At 40.4% G+C, this 15,282-nt stretch overlaps 1 long non-coding RNA gene across 1 annotated transcript in view; it reads right to left on the bottom strand.

Annotated features, from left to right (window-relative positions):
* Nucleotides 1-275: 275 nt before the first annotated feature.
* LOC143694818 (uncharacterized) overlaps nt 276-15,282 on the bottom strand; it is a 70,487-nt gene continuing 55,480 nt past the window's right edge. The window contains exons 4-5 of the long non-coding RNA XR_013183536.1: nt 1,892-2,052; nt 276-410 (exon numbers count right to left, since the gene is read on the bottom strand). This is a non-coding gene — a long non-coding RNA (uncharacterized LOC143694818). The remainder of the gene's footprint in view (nt 411-1,891; nt 2,053-15,282) is intronic.

The following is a 15,282-nucleotide window of genomic DNA, read 5'->3' on the forward strand; positions in this document are numbered from 1 at the left end:
TCCTTAGTAGTCTCTTAAATTTGACTTAAAGATTTTAAAGACAGGACCTGTTCAAACGTCTTCAAAAATTTACACTTACAGAAAAATTTCAAAGAAATCAATGGGTTTATGCAGGCTGTAGGAAGTGCCTTTGTCTGGATTTTTGGCTATCTGAACAGCAACTCATGATTGCTGTAGATGTACAATGGAAGCTGTGCTCAGCTCAGCCCCAAGCACAGGCTGTAGTGCAGGTGATGAAATTCAGCACTTACCCCACTGTAAGGGCTGCTGTGGCTCTGAGGTGTGTGAGGGAATGGCTGGGTGTAGTGCTCGCCCTCCTTGAACAAATCACCCTCCTGCAGTCTAATTCCTGCAATGCCCCGACAAGTAATCAGCAAACCCAATCAAAATGGGGACTCTCCTGCAAGACACTTAATTGTAAACACAACAAGAAGAAGGAATTTATCAAAGAGCAAAAGGATAATACACCATGAAACATGACACATTTCTGTGGCAACATCTAGCTTAAAATTAACACAGACTCTGAGAGCTCATTATTCTTGAAAAATTATTTTCAAATATAGACTCGGTTTGTGGCCTAAGGCACTTCATAGAGTTGAGACCAGTAAGAAAAGGTCAGTGCCACCAGACACTTTACATTTGTAAATATAGACCTGGAGCTGTCATATTTTAAGTCACTGGCTCTACAGTAGCCTCAGCAAGCCCTATGCTTTTTCCTTTTATCTCTTTATTTGCAAGATGTGATAGCAGTTATCTCTCCCATAAATCACAAACAGGGCTCTGACTGACAACTGGTATATAAAGAATGAAGGCTTGTTAACAGTCACTGAAGTTATGCCAACTAACAGCCCTGCAAATTCATGCTGTTTGGCTGTGGGTGTATTCATTTAGCCAATGAATATCAGTGTGTGGGATTAACCAGATAAACCTGTAGCCAGTGAGAAATGAATACTATGTAGGGTGTGCATCCCTCTCAGCAATCCATGATTAATAGATTCTACTACAGTCTATGCTTTTCATAAATTCCAGAATAATGAGCCCCAGTTTGCTCAGGGAACTTAATTTTTCTAAATGTAATACTCTGGAGGCTATGGCTCCCCAGGTGACTTAAAAAGGACAAACAAAAATTCAGGAGAGAAACAGTTTTTGCAGTTGAACCTAAATGTGGATCCCCATTGCAAACAGGAGGAGGGGCTGTTGTTTGCAGTTTAGGTTCCCAGGGCTGTTTGCCATGGCCAAGAGAAATGTTTACTACAGCTGTAATCTGTTATGTGCTGTTGATTTTAATTGCTTTTCAAAATGTGAAGACAACTGTGATATTTGGAAGAGACTGGCAAGCTGCAGTAATAAGCTCTGTTGTGCAGCAGATCAGTTCACAATGTGTTCTGCAGGCTTCTCTGCAAAATCTTGACAGTATCCTGGGAAGTGAGGAAGGAAAGGAAGGATCTTAGACATGCCCTACACAGCCAAAGAAGTGAGCCTGATTCACTGCTTCTCTTAGGTCTGTATCCAGAGAAGCCTAAACCCTTCCCTAGAAGACCCTACAGAAAGCAGCCAGCTATAGCCACAGAGCTACGGTGATACTAATTAATTAATTCTTATTGTAAAAGCAACACTGACCATCAGATTTACACAAGTTATTTGGTCCAGCAAGAACTGTCTTGGAAATTAGTAACATAGTACTTGGGTTAGAAATGGGTAGCCAGCAAGGCACCTTGGTTGAGGGCTCAGAGGGGTTCCTCAAATATTTGGGAACACTCCAGTTCCAGGCTAATGACCATCTGGAGGCTGTTCCCAAAAGGTTTCAGGCCCAGGTCTCAGCTGGTGATGTATAAAGGAAATTCTTTGCTTCACTCCACTAGGCAATTGGTATTCTGTGACATTGACTCACCTAGAAGAGTGTTGGAGGTGCAGTGTGGGTGCTGGTCACAGCTGGGTGCTCTTGTGATGGGAAATGGTGCAGTTTGCTTCATCCAGCCCCTTGGAGTCCAAGAGTGTGGCTTCTTCCTGAGGCTTGTGTGGTCTCAGCCCCAAATGCAGAGTGGGTTTTCACTAGCAAGAGATGAACCAAATGAGAATGACATGTCAGAGGGTTAAGACTTATTTCAGCAAAGCTGTATTGTATAGACTCCACAGACAGCTTTTCTTTTGCAGCTGTGAGCTGGAAAAATCAGAAAATGAGGGAAAAAACATCAGCCAGGCAACTAGTATAAACTGGCAGATTCAAACACAGTAATGGAGCAAAGCTATTGCTCTCATCCTGTCACACCCAGATACCCAGAAACTTCAATATAAACCTGATTGTAAACATAATTTTCAGTCATGGACCCCAGTTTCTAATCCTCCAGAAGAGCTAGGTGTCAATTCTCTGTATGCAGGTTGCTTCGTTCGAACTGCAGCACCAGAGGTTACCATGTCTATTTAGAAGTGGGTAACAAATATGAACTGATTTTCAGAAATGCTTGAGGTCCTGGTAATTTCAAAGCAAGCTGTAGATGTTCAGTATCTCTGGGGAAAAATAAAATTAAGAGACCCTCAGTTGTTTTCATGTGCCAAATATTAATTCTTGGAAGACTGACCACACACGTGCTGGCTCACTTGTTTGACCTCACTGAGACCTGTTTTCTTCTTCTGGATTATACACATAATAATGATATCTCTCTTTATAATTTGTCTGAATAATGCTATGCAAATAGTAGATATGATTAATTACTGTCCACCTCACACATAAGGAATAGGCAAATTGGTAATTTAACCTTTTCTAAAGATTTTGGCTTTTGAACTGTTAATTTGACAAGTAAGTGAAAACCCCAAACACTTGCACTTACGTACCTTGTTAAAATCAAAGCCAAAGCCATACCTTACTGATATAAACAATATCTGCAAATAAACAGGCACTTCAGATTTTCTTGCATAAACAACTGGAAACAGGTCTGAGCAAATGGAGGCAAGTCCATACCTTCACCACCCAGTCCCTGGAGCCAGGGCAACACGGGACTGAGCAAGTTCTACCTGCCAGAGCCCTGCCTGCACCTCCCTTGCCTCAGGGTTTCTGTGTCTGTGCTCCAGGTCTGTCCTGATAGCGTTTGACTGTCATGTGGATTCAGATTAGGAAACAGGGACCTGCCCTTTTATTCCAGGCAACAGCTGAGGAGCGGTGCTGAAGCGAAGCCCCTCAGCCCCATCCTTGCCCAGGCTGTGTCCAGGGTGTGGCCATGCCTGCTCTCTCCCTCCCTGCCCTCTGTCCTCCTGGCCCGAGCACCCACCCCTGCTGCTCCCTGGCACCCCTCTCCCCTTCTCACAAAAGGATCAAAGGTGCAAAAAAAAAAAAGTCTCTTTATTATATTTCTTTATTCTGGATGGAAAATTATGATTTATTTGATTGCTTTGGGTAAACAGAGGCCTGTGGGATCTTGCCCTACTGAGGTTTTTACCTCAGATGCTTTTACAGAGGGATTTGGCCATAGAACATGGCAGGCAGGGCACTGAGGGGAGGCAACACCTGACCAGGACACAGTAGGAACCATAGGTTCTTGGGAGCCAGTATGCTAATAGAACCTTAACTATATTTGGTCAAGTTTCCAGTCTTCCTTCACCGTTGGTCAAGACCTTTTTCTTATAAGGTCATGTTCTAAGTTCACTTTTCTGATTGGGCCTGTGTCCAATACCTGGCTGTGTTTGCCCTGCCCCTGGGGTCTTTGGAACCGAGTCTCTGGCATTTGTTATTTTTGCTATTAAAGTTTTTTATTTTTTGTCTAGTTCCATTGTTCTCTTTCCTCTTTATTAGCCAGCTCTTCCCAGCAAAGCCAAAGCAGGGAGACCTCACAAGGCTTCAAAGCTCATAGAGGCCCCTTCATACTTCTGTGTCTATGGTGACCTAGCTTTAATCTTCATAGTGAATTGATAAATCTGTTTGGATGGAAAGCTTTCCTGGAAACTCTGCTCTTACAGGACAAGTGCCCAGCTGGGATTCACAAATGAACCAAGTATACCTGGAAAATTCACCCCAAAACTTCTTATAATCTAAAATGGAAACTGCTGAATGCTTTCAGCACATGCACATATCACCAGTCCTCACCATACACACAGGTGGCTGCCATTCTGCAGAGGCCTATGGAGGTGCAGTGTGAACAACCCTGACTCACCCAGAGAGCCCAACTTGGTCTGAAACAAACCTGCCTTGCCTGTGACACTGGCAGGGCTCGGGCTGATGAACACACCACCTTGGCATCTGAGCCACACTGGCCTGCCTTTGCTGAGGGGCATGGTAGCAAACACCAACAAAATTCACTGTGTGTCATACAACCCCAGTAAACATGCTTGGGGGAGAAAGCAAAAGTGCAGCTCAATGTTGTAGCCAAAGAATTATGTATTATCTAAAGAAAAAAAACACAGGCAGAAAAGCCTCTTCACTGGCTTGCAAAAGAGATACTCATTGTCACCATGCTGTACACAGGTAAGATTCAAAACAAATGTGCTACCAGCTGACCAATTAGACACAGGCACTTAGAATGTTACTCCACTTAGCCTGTGCTTTTTAAGGCAAAGCATTAGGTCCTCTCCTTGTGTTCCTTAGCATAACGGGGCTTTGGTCTGTAACTGATATTCCTACAGCTGTTCAATAGTTGAGGCATTTAAGGGATATCAGAAAACTGACCAGTACAACTGGCAGGTAGTCTAGCTGGTTGTTACAGGACAAACTAAGGACAGGACAAAGAAAACAACTTTGAAAGAAAAGTAGAAGTAAAATGGTAGGATAGTTTTGCTGTGGCTACACACTAGATAATCTGAATGAAAAAAGAAAGCTTTTGAATAGTTGCTCAATTTTAAAAAGCAGATATTAATTACCACATTAAGGTAAAGGGAGAATGATGGAATCTAGAATTACTTTTTCCAAGTAGTTTAACTTTAAAAAAAGCTAGTCTTTCTTTTGGGTAAATGCAGTAGTAAATAATCAAAACTTTATCATATTAATGCTGTAACTCTAAGCAAAAAGCCCCATATTATTTCAAGCCCACTTGTGCCTCTAATATACTTGAAATTATCCCAGCCATTGCATGATGATTGTTTGCTGAGATTTTTCATTTGATTAATTTCTCTCTGATTTATCAATTTTCTATATTTATTTTTTGTAACACATTTTAGTTTTTCTAAGGCCAAACGTTTTGTCTTCTCTAACTAGCAATAGTTGAATGATATGACCAATTAAAAGCAGATTACACTGCATGGTATATTTCCATTATGTCTTCAGCCTGTGCCTAATAGCACTGTTTTTCTTTCTACAAAATATTTTGGTTTCCTTGAAGAAGTCCAGTGACAGAGATGAAAAAACAAAGATTAAATTATCCAAACACAGATGCTCAAAAGCAAACATATAAGAACCCCAGTACAAGGATCCTTGGAAAAGTAATGCTTTAATTTGCTAGAGAACAAATATTAAGAATATCAGATTAGGGGACATGCTGAGCCTTGGTTTTTGAAGGAAGCCACTTCAAAACATCCTGTTTCTTAAAATGACTGATCTTATCTGTGAAACAGTAACATGCCTCATTTCATCATTTGGGAAGATGCCCCAGACCAATAGCAGTGATAGTCAGAGGATTTCAATTTCCAGCCTAAACATACTTAGAACCAGTGGACACAATCTGAACAGTCTGTTCCAGGGATTCCCCTAAGTGACAGATTTTTCATAAGTAACTTCAGTCATGTAAAGGCCAATGGAGAAATACATCCCTTTCATCCAGTCATCTTTGTGCCCACAATAATTCTCCAAATCTCTTCAAACAGATATTATACCCTCCACTCCAGCTTCCTATGGACTCACCTACAGGTACCTATTGCTTACTGCTTTTTCTTTCCTTGGATCCTCTGCTCTTGTGTCTGTATTTTTTTTATCTTTTTGTCTGTGTAACATACAGTGTTAGCAAATCCATCAGCCATGTGCAAGGGAAGGAAAGAGTCCTCCTTCCAGTCTTCACCAGAGCACTAGGCCTTCATCCTCATCTCCTAGAGGTGAACCTGCAGATGACATGGCACATGAGTAGAGGTCAGCCAGGGGGCAGACCTTCAACTCAACAGACTGACACTTGCCAAGCCTGACAGACAGCTAACTTTTCTGACTATCAACAGAAATTTCAGGCACTTGCAGTTAAAGAACATATTGTAAGGTGTTGGTTCAGGGAATTAATTTGAACGTATTTGAATAGATTTGATTGGAACTGAAAATAAATAACTCTACAAAAGATACCAAGAATCATAAGAAAAGCTTTAAATAAGTGGGCTGGACATTTTAAACAATCCAACAGGAATGAAGATTCTTAGAGCCAATGTGTGAGTCAGTGACAGAGCTGGTACTAAAACTTAGCTTTGCAACTCATGAATCCAGGGTCCTTCTAAGGCACTACAGTACTACAGCTACTACAGTAAAGCAGCTTATGTGTATTTTCAGTGTGAGAGAAGAGACTGGAAACTGTGCTGCTCACCTAACTCTCAGTTAACAGCCAGGTCAAAAGCCAGGAGGCCAAATTAGATAGATCAAATATCTATCTATGCTGACATTGCTAAAAGCATGTGAAATATAGAACTGCATTAACAGATTCTGTAGTGGGCTAGACCTCTTGTTATCCAGGCAGCTCGAGTAGGTGTTCATTTATAATTATGTATCGGTGAATTTCCTAGTTGATGAAAAGCAATACTTATTTGAGCTCCTCAGCATTCTCTCAGTCTTGTCTTAGCTTGAAGAGAAAGAAAACCTCTCACTGATACATGAGAAAGCAGGAAAGCAGACCCAACAAAAAGCACAGCATTGCTTAATGAATTGGGAAAGGAATGAGAATATTTGTCTTGTAGCTTTTTGCATACAGGGTCCTTCCCCCAACATCATGTAGGGAGTGTGCACTTGGCTTGCTTTTCCAATTACCATGTACCAAGTAAGTGAGGAATAGATCAAGCAAGAAGCTTGAAGGGTAATTTTTAATGTCTACTCTGAGGTTTCCAATAGGATCCGTGTCCCTGTGTTTTGTCTAACTATAGGCTAAACTGCTACTTGTAAGCTAACTTTGTATAAATCAGATTTAAAGTAGCTTAATCCATTTACACTTGCAGCTGCAGCAGCTTTATTCAATGGGTTCATCCTTAAGGTAAGCTAATTGTACTTCTCTGGTTACCGACCTTCTCCAATACAGATACCCTGCAATAAAGTGAAGCACCATAAATTCAAAGTGATTGAATGCAGTGAACATATTCTTCACATACCTATGTTGTAAGGCACTTCTGCCTTAGGAAAAGAAAATAGAACTGAAAAATCCTTCACAATTCACTACAAATTAAAGAATTTCAATTATTCACTCATTTTAAGAATATGATCCACATGTGGTGGGTCAAATAAGTAGGGATTCCTTCTCAAAGGCTGTTATGGTATGAAAAATTACTTGATCACACCAAAGTGGCTTCTAAATGCAACTTTTTTACAGCAACCCATAGCCTTTCATGAGTTCTATAGGAATGCACTAACCCTCACCACAAACACAAGGCCTGAGAACGAGTGTAAAGATAAATTAATTAAGTAAATAAAGCTTTAAGCAGCTGATCCATTGAGCACAGGGGATTGTGGTTTCTCTGGAATCACTTACCCAAGCCATTGTCAGGAACAAAACTGTAAAGCAATATCACATAGCATGTGAATCAGCACCTTCAAACCTGCTCACCTTCACATTGACAGTGGTGTACAAAGGTGCTAGCCTGCAGCCAGAGCTCCTTAGTCTCTGCAGAAGAAATCATTCATTGCTTTTCTCATCAGAGATATCTGTCCCTTATAACATTCAGGCTCAAATTTCAGTTTCAGACATGCTAAAGCACAGAGTGGCGATGTGCTTGAATTTCTCCATCAACAATTTGCAGGAATAGAATCAATTATATGCCCCACCAACATTCTTTCCAGCAGGTGGGTGGGAGTAGAACCGCTCTTCTGGTTGTTTTCCATCCACAGAACAGAATGAGAACCCCAAGATATTCAGAATATTATAATATACTGCTACTCTATATTCATGATGCCCTGAAAAGGAGCGTACTTCCCAATTTGCAAGAAACCAACTCCTTGAAGGTTAAACATTATTCAAGGGAGGAAGGAGATAAGCCATCCTATAAAGGATGTCTGTAATTATTAATAAATACAATGAAGGAAAGTAAGACCATCCTGTTGGAAAGCAGTGTGAAAGGAAACAAGGAACCATTTCCTCCTAAAACCACACATTCACCATGCTGTTCACTCCCAGTCACTGAGAGTGTCATTATCAGTCACGTTATAAGGTGAGACTACTGAACTCCTACTGTTCCCAAGGGAACTCATGCAAAAACTTGATAGAAAACAAACTGAAGGCAAAGGTATTTGAAAAGTTGGAAGAGTTTCCAAAGATACATCTGCATTTTGGTACTTCTTTTCTTAGCAGTACTCATGACATAGACAACAGAAACCTATGTAAGCAAGGTAAGGCTACTTTACCAATTATTTCTGCAAGCAGTGACACAGAATTGAGCAGGAAATGCACTGAGAACTGGTAGGCAGAAAAGCCATCTTCCTATGCAATGAGAGTGCTGCCTGACACAAACACTTCAAGAACCCCATGGATGCAGAGATTAAAATGCCCCAGAGACAGAAGGACACTGAATAACATAGGGTTTGGCAAATTCACCTCCTGAACATTGTTGGTTGCCAAGAAAATTCATTCTGACTCACAAGAAGCCATATGTATTGTTCCACAAAAGGATATGAACAAGTGTAGTACTGATGGCCCATAAAAGCAGTTAAAAATACAGCAGCTTTAATAGATTTCTATCTGGTGTGAAGAATAATTCTGGTCTGCAGACCAGAAGCTCACTGAATGGCACTTGTCCAAAAAGACCTGGCGGGTGGCCTGCCTGGGAAAAAGAGAGCAAAAGGACGGAAGCGGAGGTGACCTGGTAATGTGTCAGCAAGGAGTGGCAGGCCTGAAAAAGACTTTATGGAGCCAAAATGGGATAGAGGCATATAATCAAAGCCTATTTTCCTACAACAGTTCTGCCCTGCAGAGCCCTTTTTCTTTTTTTTTTTTTTAGGCCTGTGTGACAGGAACCCTGAGGAAACCCCACCTGACCTTCCCAGGACTGATGCTTAGTAATTGATAGTGCTGTTTACACAAGTGTCAGGATATTTCATTACAAAATTTGGTCCCTTAATTGTTAGATTTAGTTCTGAATTATTTCACTGAATGGTTGACTGAAGATCTGCACATTTGTCAAAAAGATTTACAAAGATTTACAAAGCAAAAAAATCCAAGCCATAGTACTGTGGATGTTCAGGCTCTCATCTGTTAAAAACACTTTTGGCTTTGCATATCTGTAAGATCTATCTTGGACAACAGCATGCTTCTCACATAGTCATTAGTCAAACTGCACAGCATGTCTGGGCAGTAACTAAGGTTTATAGTCCACTAAATGGATATGTCAGTCAGAAACTGAAAAAATCTGACTCACCTAAAGCAACAAAAAGGTGATAGCAAATAATTCAGATCTACACAATAACATTTTTCTACTTTGTTTGATGTTACTCTTTTAGGTTAACTAGCAGAACTCTTCAACTCTGTTTCCAAAAGTAACTCTCTTCATTCCATACCTGTAAGATCTTCCCATTCTACACTGACCAGGCTGGAAATAAGAGGCTTCCTGGTATTAAAAAACATACATTTCAAAAATTGTTTGCATGTCACAAATTTCCATGTCTCCACTACTTTCAAGCTTTTAAAAAATTGTAAAATCACATCCAATGAGGATGTGCCCCTTGCATCTGGTAACTTATCACTCCCTTAAGGTCCACATCCTAGCTGTTTATATATCTGTCTAAAAGGACTCAAGCATGCTAACACTATTTGAAAGAGAGACACAAATTGACAAGACACACCATAAACAGCCCAGATCCACCAATAAAAAGCAGGGATAAAGGAGGTATCAACATCCCTTCAAAAGCTGAAACTGAGAAAAGGTTTAAGAGCCCTTTTTTCTTACTGTTATAGGCACCAAGGTAGGATTGCCCAGATTTGGAGCCCAGAAACACTGCTGTTCTCTGCAAGTAAAGGAGCTCAGTCTAATTTTTTGCTGAGAATTCACTATTTGTTTTAATGTCCCCACAAACTATTTGGCAGCAGCACAAAGGTTTCTTCAGACAGCTGTGGGATATTACTGAGCATTTCATGCTCCTAGCAATGCAGTAATTCCCTAACCACTGTATAATTAAGGGCTTTGTTGAGGTCTGGTGACATATTTGAGTACTTGCAGTGCTGCACCTTGTTTCATAGGTCAGACTGACATGCACCAAGAAAAAAGCCGAATTTCTAGCCAATATATTTTTCTGCAAAGATGGATTCTTCAGCAGTCTTTCACAGCTAGTAGAAGTGTAGTCCATCCCCAATCTACTCCACTTGTCCTCCCCTTGGAACATAACCATGCTCTGCATTTGCTTTTAGTCACCATTAAAGCCCCAGTGCTCAGAGAACTGACATGGCTTTCTCGAGGTCAGAGCAGCTAAACATTGAGCCTTTTGTTCTCATCACCCAATGAAAGGAGAACAAAATTCCTGAGTAGATGATTCTATCTTATTGGATCATAGTTTGTAATTTCTTTGTTTCCTGTCATGGACTTCCCTGGGAAAGAAAAGAAGAAGCTTTCCCTGCCTAGTGTGTGATTTCCCTGCCCTTCTGCTGACAAGCCAGTTGGCTGGTGCTGACTGGTGATAATATTACACTCTATGCAAGAGGCAAAGGGGAAGTGACCTGTCAGCATTCAAATAATAAAACTTGCAACTGCCACATTTCACTGCTGATGACTTACTCATATTTGTCTTTTTAGAGCCTTTTCCACCCTGCAAAATCCTAAAAAAAAAGGTGAAAATACATTGCAGAATTAAAGACTGATTCTGACAACCCTTTCTCATGCAGGTGCTTCATGAAAGTCTTCTGTAAAATCATGTGGATGACTCATACAAATGTGTGCAAAAGCAAGCACCGTTCTTCTAAGCTAAGTACATTTACTGAGAACAACATATCATTGACTGCAAGATGAGCAGTTACATCTCTTAAACAGGCATTCAGAGAGCTGATAAAAGCTTTGAACAACTTGAGTGGCAAACATGGACTTCAATTGCCTAACTTGTTTTAAGTTCCATTTCATGCTTCATGTCCCAGCAACATAAAGATATGAGAACTAATTGAGATGCTATCAGACTTCTGCATTTTTCCAGTTCAACACTATCTGTTCCTTTCATGTACAATATTTCAGATTTAAGGAATTCTGGCTCAAGCTGTGATATATGTAGAGAAAAAGAGAAAATGTTATCTCAAAGGATTTTATATGAGTTTCCAAAATCTCACATATAGAAAAAAAGCCACCTGTATTTAGACATTAGTATGTTAAATAAAATTCAGAAGGTGGTATAATAGAGAAGTGATATCCCAGGCAAGTATGGGCATTCCAACCTGCTAGTATAGTAGAAACTACAGAATGATTTTTCTACAGTGACTAAAACCCCTTGAGGCTTAATGTAATTTAACCTGCTTTTCTTGAGGAAGTATGTTCAATGTAGGTTTTGGCAACATTTTATTTTTCACACATGATGAAATAACCAGCAAAACATCCTGCCCTTTCTCACACAGATGAAATAAACTCTATGATTTTCCATGAGAAGACTTAAAAACAAAAACAAAACCCACAGAATTAGCTCTGATTTGATCTCTGTTGAAAACATAGTTTTTGGTAGAATATACATTTCTATAGGACCTGAGTGGGGTTTTGCATATCCATTTTATCAGAAATTTTGGATGTTTTCCATAACCATTAGTGCCCCCATTGAATAGGGTGACTTAAATCCTTCAGTCACACACTATTCCATGTCTTTCTGGCATGTAACAGAGGTTGGTGAGGAAAGACACAGGGCTGAAACTCAGGGCATTCCCAGAAAACAGTCCAGATTGTCTCATGGTAAGACATCAAGAAAATCATTGTCAACCTGCTGCAAAATACGAGTCTGGATTTGGTTTATGCCTCACCTTTCTATCTATAGAAAGGGGACTTTTTAGAATAGAAAGTCTTCAGGGCAAGGAGGGTGACTTAGCAAGTACTTGTAAATTTTCTGGCAGGCTGGAAGTCTGATTTCAGCACTGGCCTCCAGGCAAAACCTTAAAGGTAAGCAAGAGATAATAAACTTTGCTGCAACTTCCCTGTGAAGCACCTGGATGCTATCAGTGATCATTATCTGACTGCCTTGTCTATTGGATGGCTCTGCATTGCTTGCAGAGGGCTAAGAGTTACATCTCATGGTGTTTCATATATGTACCTGGAAAAAGGTAAGAAATTTCACATATTTGGTAACAAAACAGGTGTCAAAGGCCTCACATATTTTGGGTAGAACATTGCTACAGGACATGCAATTGTGAATAGAATTTCTGAGGATCTGTCCAGAGTACGAGAGGCAAGAACTGAAATTTTGCTACCCTGTGAGTAGTGACACTTGAGTAAGTGTCTGCTTCAGTGCAAAGGAAGGTGCTGAGCACTGTCTAGGATAATTTGCATGCTGGCCTTTTATTGTTATGTGCTTCCTCTGTCTTCTAGATGTATACATAAGAAGGAAATTTTTCTGGGTCTTTGTATTAACAAAAAATTACAGCTCTCTTCTAAACAAGTTGTTTAGAAATGCTCAGGCAGAATGAAGCTGAAAAAATAACAATGCCTGGAACTTTAGGCTGAAAACACCTTTGAAACCTGTTTGTACCCAGAACAGAAAAACTTGGGACTGTTATTCACATAGCAAGATCTGGAGAGAAAGAAAAGTCCATAGATATGACTAGTCCTGAATAAGTTGTTCTAAAATATTTATTTCTATCATAGAAATATAGGAAAATTATAGAAGAGTGTCATTTCATCCTCTATGTCTGTAATATTCTTTTAAATCCCAAAGGGCTAGGGAGAGTGGTTCTGGTGTAAGATGGTATATATGAATTCTGCTGGTGTTCCAGTTCAAAATAAATGGGCAATGTTGCTTTATATTACCTGTATATAAAGTCAGTCTTCACACTCTCTGTCATCCACCTTTAAAACAGATATAGCATTTCCTCTGAAGTACAAGGATTAAGAACTGTTGAGTAGATAATGATCTAAACATGAATGTGCTTGTAGCAGCAAAACCAGTTTCTACAGGGACATGGACATTCTGTGGGTGCTGCCAATGAATATTTTAATTTTCATGGGATTGCTAACTTGGGAGTTTCCCCACCCTCTGGCTGCTTGGTGAAAATATATGTCACATGATCCTTGAGACAGTGAGTTGATTTTTTCATTTCTTTTCAAGATATCTCCCTTAGTCTGGATGAAAAGATAATAAAACCCACATTTTTCAGATTTTGGAAGTTAGTATCCTTTAACATCCACTATGGTAGCTGCTTTCTGTGTGACTTTTTCATATAGATCAGTGATCAGGTGTTACAAATACAAGGCAATTTAATTCTTATTCTCTTTTGGTGACAGTCCCACCTGCAAGCTGTGATGGTCATGTCTTTTCTGGAGTCATTGAAAGAGCAAACCTTGCTTTGTGACCCTTCACTGATCATGGGCTTGTACCCACACACATGCTCCTGTTTCTGTTTCTATCCTTAAGTAGTACTAATGAGAAGCTGAAGTGCTATGCCCTAAGATCATAAACCACAAAGATTTCAGGTTCTAAGAAAGAAAAAGTAAAGAGAGTAGTGGGTGAAGGGAAGTACTGGTAGCCTGATTTGACAGCTGAGAATCAGTTTGAGAAGACATTAAGTTTCAAGAACTACACATGCATGGCAAGACCTTCAGAGTTAGGTAATCTAGTTAAATTCTTGAACTATTCAGCGAGAGAGAGAGAGAGAGAGTCAAGTTCCAAAACACAGTCCTTCCACATCCATAACTGGAAGCCAGATCTGGGCAGGTTAAAATCAGAACAGGTCTCTTATACCTGTGACAAAGAGAAGCTTAGTATAGTACCTGGGGTTGGAGACTGCTGTTTGGTGCTGAGACTGGCTTATTCTGTACAGCAAATTCTCTGGCTGGTTAACTCTCTCCAGCTGCATTAAGCAGCACACACCATTCTCTTCCTGAAGGAGACCCAGCCTCTTGCCTCCTTAAGTGTTAGCAAGCTACAGTTTTATTATTAGAAAACTGGGCCCATGTGTATTACAGCATAGCTGCTGTAGGGTAGCAGGTCAAATCAGTATGCAGTCCAAAGAAAAGCAGCAGATGTCTATTTTCTGGCTATTTTGGTACATGTTTAGTTTAGGTGAGAATCTTTCCATGTTCAAAGATGCAAAATCCTAGAATCTGGAATCCCTTGAAACTCTCAGTTTTTAACTATCTGTACTCCTTGTCCTATTAATTCTTGTATCTTTTTATAATTTCTTCTTCCCTCCCTAACGTCCTACAGGTATTGGGTATTATTAACCCCAGCCACAGCTCTACAAATGTGAGTCTGACTGCCTTGACACCTTGCAAGTGGTCAGTGGGACAGCCTGTCTGCCTCTGCACAGCAGGCTCTGCTATCTCTGTGCCACACACCCATGAGCTCTGTTTCCCAGGGTGGCACCAACAGACTTGCCTTATATTTAGCTACTACCAGTCTCATGATGTTTCAGAATGTCCTCAGGTAAACTTACTAACTCCTCTGTCAAACCCATGAGTCAAGCCAGACAGCTTCTGCTGTCTCACACATTTAATAAGAAGGCCAGCCCTCAACAGGTTAGAAAAGCCTGTGCATTGAATGAAAGAACAACACCCACCTTAACACATCTGCTTGTTTGAGCTTTTCCCAACTGAACAGCCAATAAACCTCCAATAACCAAGGGAAAGAAACAAATATTCTCCGAAGAGCTGCAATACTCTACACTGCAAAGAGAGAGCAGATTATAAGGTTTCTCCTTTAGCAAGATTTCAGGACACAAGGCAGACAGCCAAAAAGTCAGAACTGCCTTCTCTTTGCTGGGGGGCCTTCCACAGACAGCCAGAGCTGGAAGAAGAGCTACAATCTCAACAGGTTGTCGAGATGTTTCAAGAAAGAAGGTGGGGATTCTGTCTAGTTTCCATTATGTTGCCATTTTCTTCTCCCCCAAACCCTGTAATCTCAGTTCTCAACACAGAGATACAGCTAAAGATAGTGAGCAATTTATATTAAAAGCGCTGGCTTGGATGTTGTCACTATCAAATATCAGCTTGGTCAGACAGACCGAGCAATGTGGCATC

The sequence above is a fragment of the Agelaius phoeniceus genome, chromosome 9, assembly GCF_051311805.1.
Source record: "Agelaius phoeniceus isolate bAgePho1 chromosome 9, bAgePho1.hap1, whole genome shotgun sequence".
Taxonomy (NCBI): Eukaryota; Metazoa; Chordata; class Aves; order Passeriformes; family Icteridae; genus Agelaius; species Agelaius phoeniceus.